Below are 6,851 nucleotides of genomic sequence, written 5' to 3'. Positions count from 1 at the left end.
AAGTAAGATATAGTAGGAAAATATGGACCTGGGGTCAGGAATGAAAATCGAAACAGACTGGTAGTATTTTGATCAGAGCAGAATTTAAACATTGCTAAAATGTTGTATACGTGGAAGACACCTGGAGACACTGGAAGATTTCAGATTAATTACATAAAGGTAAGAGAGTTCAGAACCAGATTTTAACTGTAAAGAATTTTCAGCAGCAGATGTGGACTCTACCACACTTTATTGGTAGATTTATGAACTGTAGATTAAAATTGAAGAAACAAAGGAAAAGGTACGTAGTTAAGGCGACAGGCTTTGGATAAATAGGAGAAACCAGATGTTTCTAAGGGTCTCTAAGGGAAAATTTGGTAACGATTGACAACCGTAGGAAAGGAATGCAATACAAGAAGAATTGGTAGCTTTCAGAGATTAAATAAGGAGGACAGCAGGTGATCAAATAGCTAAAAAAAGACAAGGCTAGTATAAATCCTTGGATAACTCTGATATTGAATTTAACTAAGGAAAGGAGAAATTATAAAAACGCAGCAAGTGAAGTAGGAGAAAGGGAATAGATAACTCTAAAAAATGAGAGACAGGAAGTGCAAAATGAATACTGGACAAAATAGATCCATGTGTAACTAGGGGAAAATGTCCATACCATCTATAGGAAAATTAAGGTGGTATTTGGAGGAAAGAGGAGCAGTTGCATGAATATTTAGTATCCAGATGGTAACCCAATGGTAAGCAACGACAGGAAAGGCGGAAGGAATATATAGTAGAGTTATACAAGAAAATTTAACATGAAGGCAATGTTACAGGAAGGGAAGTAGATGCAGATGAGATGGGAGATACGATATTGCGAGCAAAAATTGACAGCACTGGAAGACAAAAGCCGAAACAAAGCCCCAGGTGTAGACCACATACCCTCAGAACTACTCTTATCCTTCGAAGAGCTAGCCATAACAAAACTTTTCCACCTGGTGTGCTAGATTTAGGATACCGGGGAAATACCGTCAGATTTTAAGAAGAATGTAGTAATTCCAATTCTAGAGGAGTTACTGAGGGGTGTGACTGTTATCCAACTGTGAGTCACGAAATACTGACGAGTTACTTACAGAAGAATGGAAAACTGGTAGAAACCGACCTCCGAAAGATCACTTTTCGGTTGCAGAGAAATGTAGGAACACGCGAGGCAATTTTGGCCCTACGACTTCTCCAAGAAGATCGGTCGAGGAAAGGCCGATCTACCTGTACATATATCATTTGTAGACAGAAACCTTTTGACAATGTTTACTTTAACACTGTCTTTGAAATTCTGAAAGTAGTAGTGGTAAAATACAGGGACTGAAAGGTTGTTTATAACTTGTACAGAAAATAGATGGCATTTAAAAGAGGCGAAGGGCATGAGAAGGAAGTTTGACACGTTTGCAGCCATCCCCAATTTTATTCAATCTGTACATTGAGCAACCAGTAAAGGAAACCAAAGGAAAATTTGGAGAACGAATTAAAGTTCAGGGAGAAGAAATAAGAACTTTGATGTTTGTCCATGACACTGTAATTCTGCCAGGGGCAGCAAAAGACTTGGAGGAACAGCTGGAGCGGAATGGACAATGTCTTGAAAGGAGGCTGTAACACGAACATTAACTAAAGCAGAACAAGGTTACTAGAATGTAGCAGAATTAAATCAGACGATACTGAGAGAATTAGATTAGGAAATGAGACACTACGACAAGTAGGCTACGTTTTACTATTTGGACAGTGAATAACTAATGACCCTGAAGTCTAGAGAATACAAAATGTAGACTGACAATGACAAAAGATGTGTTTCTAAAAATTAGAAATAAGTGTTAAGATGTCTTTTCTAAAGGTGTATGTAGTATACCCTTATACGGTAGTGAAAGGTGGTCGGTAAGCAGTTGAGACGATAAGAAAATAGATGGCTTTGAAATTCGATGCTACAGAAGAATGCTGAAAATTAAATGGGTATCTCCGAACTAATGAGGGGGTACCGAATAGAAGGGACAAAAATTTGCGGCACTTATTGACTGTAAGAAAGGATAGGTTAATAGAACACAGTGTGGGACATCAAAAGATTACACATTTAGTATTTGAGGGAAATTGGGGGAGGGGAAAGATAAAAATAGTATAGGTAGCTCAAGAGACGAATACAATGAACAAGTTCCAATTGATGTAGGTTGCAGTAATATTCGGCTATGAAGAGAAATGCACAGGACGGAGTAGCCTGGAGAGCTGTATCAAACTCTTCTTCGGAATGAAGACGACAAACAAGACGGGATGACGACAAATTAGATTATCCATCTTGTCTTCGTCTTACTTATCTTATTCTACTCAGAAGTGTAAGAAACACTCATTACTCTGTTGCAAATAACCATAATTTTAGCGAACTTCGGAAGCTCGTTGATTTTGTTTTACTTCTTTAGCCGTTTTCGCGATCCCTCTTATTCACTTTGGGAGCGTGATACCAGATGGACCCACTTACGCCCCACCGCTTCCCTTCTCCAAGGCGTTATCCCATTTTAACATGGTCAACAACTAAAATTTCTCTACTATTCACGAATAACGTCACGCATGTCCGATGCCTCAGTGTTTAAAATCTGTATTTTTATTTAAACAGTTAAGTTTTGTGTTTCTGAGGTGGAGACGGGAATCAGGCCGACTTTCGAGATTCAGGGAGGGGGAGGGGGGAGAGAGAGAGAGAGAGAGAGAGAGAGAGAGAGAGAAACCAACTAAGCGGTACTCTGCAATGCTTTTAGAAATAATATTTTTCGTCTGAAGGTGGTAATTATGGAGCGAAATCTATAGCCTGACGACACTGCGATCAGTCGCTGGAATTACTGAAATTTCCTTAAGTTGTTTCTTAAGTGTGTTATGAGCGGTTACATGGGCAGAAAAATAACCAAGAGTAATCACGGCCTACAGTTATTTTGGTGAACTAAAATGGGTTTTGAAAATAAAGGTTCCGATGTGTATGAAATAGAAAGTTTACAATGAGTGAATGCGAAAAGCATTTATTCGCAAACTTATCGACTGCAGATGGACCAAGGAAGTTCTTTGCTGCATGTTGTTGTTGTCTTCAGTCCTGAGACTGGTTTGATGCAGCTCTCCACGCTACTCTATCCTGTGCAAGCTGCTTCATCTCCCAGTACCTACTGCAACCTACATCCTTTTGAATCTGCTTAGTGTACTCATCTCTCTGTCTCCCTCTACGATTTTTACCCTCCACGCTGCCCTCCAACGCTAAATTTGTGATCCCTTAATGCCTCAAAACATGTCCTACCAACCGATCCCTTCTTCTAGTCAAGTTGTGCCACAAACTTCTCTTCTCCCCAATCCTATTCAATACCTCCTCATTAGTTACGTGATCTATCGACCTTATCTTCAGTATTCTTCTGTAGCACCACATTTCGAAACCTTCTATTCTCTTCTTGTCCAAACTAGTAATCGTCCATGTTTCACTTCCATACATGGCTACACTCCAAACAAATACTTTCAGAAACGACTTCCTGATACATAAATCTATATTAGATGTTAACAAATTTCTCTTCTTCAGAAACGCTTTCCTTGCCATTGCCAGTCTACATTTTATATCCTCTCTACTTCGACCATCAGTTATTTTACTTCCTAAATAGCAAAACTCCTTTACTACTTTAAGTGTGTCATTTCCTAATCTAATTCCCTCAGCATCACCTGATTTAATTTGACTACATTCCATTATCCTCGTTTTGCTTTTGTTGATGTTCATCTTATATCCTCCTCTCAAGACACTGGCCATTCCGTTCAACTGCTCTTCCAAGTCCTTTGCCGTCTCTGACAGAATTACAATGTCATCGGCGAACCTCAAAGCTTTACTTCGTCTCCATGAATTTTAATACCTACTCCAAATTTTTCTTTTGTTTCCTTTACTGCTTGCTCAATATACAGATTGAATAACATCGGGGAGAGGCCACAACCCTGTCTCACTCCTTTCCCAACCAATGCTTCCCTTTCATGCCCCTCGACTCTTATGACTGCCATCTGGTTTCTGTACAAATTGTAAATAGCCTTTCGCTCCCTGTATTTTACCCCTGCCACCTTTAGAATTTGAAAAAGAGTATTCCAGTCAACATTGTCAAAAGCTTTCTCTAAGTCTACAAATGCTAGAAACGTAGGTTTGCCTTTTCTTAATCTTTCTTCTAAGATAAGTCGTAAGGTCAGTATTGCCTCGCGTGTTCCAACATTTCGACGGAATCCACACTGATCCTCCCCGAGGTCTGCATCTACCAGTTTTTCCATTCGTCTGTAAAGAATTCGCGTTAGTATTTTGCAGCCGTGGCTTATTAAACTGATAGTTCGGTAATTTTCACATCTGTCAGCACCTGCTTTCTTTGGGATTGGAATTATATTCTTCTTGAAGTCTGAGGGTATTTCGCCTGTCTCATACATCTTGCACACCAGCTGGTAGAGTTTTGTCATGACTGGCTCTCCCAAGGCCGTCAGTAGTTCTAATGGAATGTTGTCTACTCCGGGGGCTTTGTTTCGACTCAGGTCTTTCAGTGCTCTGTCAAACTCTTCACGCAGTATCGTATCTCCCATTTCGTCTTCATCTACATCCTCTTCCATTTCCATAATATTGTCCTTAAGTACATCACCCTTGTATAAACCTTCTATATACTCCTTCCACCTTTCTGCCTTCCCTTCTTTGCTTAGAACTGGGTTGCCATCTGAGCTCTTGATATTCATACACGTGGTTCTCTTGTCTCCAAAGGTCTCTTTAATTTTCCTGTAGGCAGTATCTATCTTACCCCTAGTGAGATAAGCTTCTACATCCTTACATTTGTCCTCTAGCCATCCCTGCTTAGCCATTTTGCACTTCCTGTCGATCTCATTTTTGAGACGTCTGTATTCCTTTTTGCCTGCTTCATTTACTGCATTTTTATATTTTCTCCTTTCATCAATTAAATTCAATATTTCTTCTGTTACCCAAGGATTTCTAGCAGCCCTCGTCTTTTTACCTACTTTATCCTCTGCTGCCTTCACTACTTCATCCCTCAGAGCTACCCATTCTTCTTCTACTGTATTTCTTTCCCCTATTCCTGTCAATTGTTCCCTTATGCTCTCCCTGAAACTCTGTACAACCTCTGGTTCTTTCAGTTTATCCAGGTCCCATCTCCTTAATTTCCCACATTTTTGCAGTTTCTTCAGTTTTAATCTACAGGTCATAACCAATAGATTGTGGTCAGAGTCCACATCTGCCCCTGGAAATGTCTTACAACTTAAAACCTGGTTCCTAAATCTCTGTCTTACCATTATATAATCTATCTGATACCTTTTAGTATCTCCAGGGTTCTTCCACGTATACAACCTTCTTTCATGATTCTTAAACCAAGTGTTAGCTATGATTAAGTTGTGCTCCGTGCAAAATTCTACTAGGCGGCTTCCTCTTTAATTTCTTAGCCCCAATCCATATTCACCTACTATGTTTCCTTCTCTCCCTTTTCCTACACTCGAATTCCAGTCACCCATTACTATTAAATTTTCGTCTCCCATTACTATCTGAATAATTTCTTTTATTTCATCATACATTTCTTCAATTTCTTCATCATCTGCAGAGCTAGTTGGCATATAAACTTGTACTACTGTAGTAGGTGTGGGCTTCGTATCTATCTTGTCCACAATAATGCTTTCACTATGCTGTTTGTAGTAGCTTACCCGCATTCCTATTTTCCTATTCATTATTAAACCTACTCCTGCATTACCCCTATTTGATTTTGTGTTTATAACCGTGTAGTCACCTGACCAGAAGTCTTGTTCCTCCTGCCACCGAACTTCACTAATTCCCACTATATCTAACTTTAACCTATCCATTTCCCTTTTTAAATTTTCTAACCTACCTGCCCGATTAAGGGATCTGACATTCCACGCTCCGATCCGTAGAACGCCAGTTTTCTTTCTCCTGATAACGACATCCTCCTGAGTAGTCCCAGCCCGGAGATCCGAATGTGGGACTATTTTACCTCCGGAATATTTTACCCAAGAGGATGCCATCATCATTTAATCATACAGTAAAGCTGCATGTCCTCGGGAAAAATTACGGCTGTAGTTTCCCCTTGCTTTCAGCCGTTCGCAGTACCAGCACAGCAAGGCCGTTTTGGTTAATGTTGCAAGGCCAGATCAGTCAATCATCCAGACTGTTGCCCCTGCAACCACTGAAAAGGCTGCTGCCCCTCTTCAGGAACCACACATTTGTCTGGCCTCTCAACAGATGCCTCTCCGTTGTGGTTGCACCTACGGTACGGCCATCTGTATCGCTGAGGCACGCAAGCGTCCCCACCAACGGCAAGGTCCATGGTTCATGGGGGGAGCTTTGCTGCATATCAATAGAGAAAGATCAAGACCGCGTAATGGGCGATGGACAGATGACAGAACACTGAAGAGCAACGTAAACGCATTCAGCTGAAGATTAATTCGAGAAAAATTCTAGGAAAGGTATTGTTATCCATCAGAGGATGTCATGACGATGAGCCAGTGGTGAAATTCGTCGTATTTCCGAATATGGGAGTTAAAGCCGGAAGAGTGCCATTGTGAATTACGTCCCTGGTCCTTAATGTGGGTGAAATGCAAGATGTTCAGTGCCACTGTCAATTCCTCTGCCACTGGAGACAAAATCTGCGGACGGATCCATCGTGAGCTTTGCGTCTCCTTGCTGACCTGATGTGTAATAACGAAGATTCTTCGAGTTTATACATAAACTGAAGTCTAGAACACACACTTTTATTGTTGTGACCTGTTAAGCCGAGACATGTTATCAGAAGCCATCATTTTGGATCTTAAGTGATCTAATTCAGCTGAAACCACTCGCTACA

Source organism: Schistocerca gregaria, chromosome X (genome assembly GCF_023897955.1).
Source record: "Schistocerca gregaria isolate iqSchGreg1 chromosome X, iqSchGreg1.2, whole genome shotgun sequence".
NCBI lineage: Eukaryota > Metazoa > Arthropoda > Insecta > Orthoptera > Acrididae > Schistocerca > Schistocerca gregaria.
The sequence above is the reverse complement of the archived record's forward strand: the minus strand, read 5'-3'. Positions refer to the sequence as shown.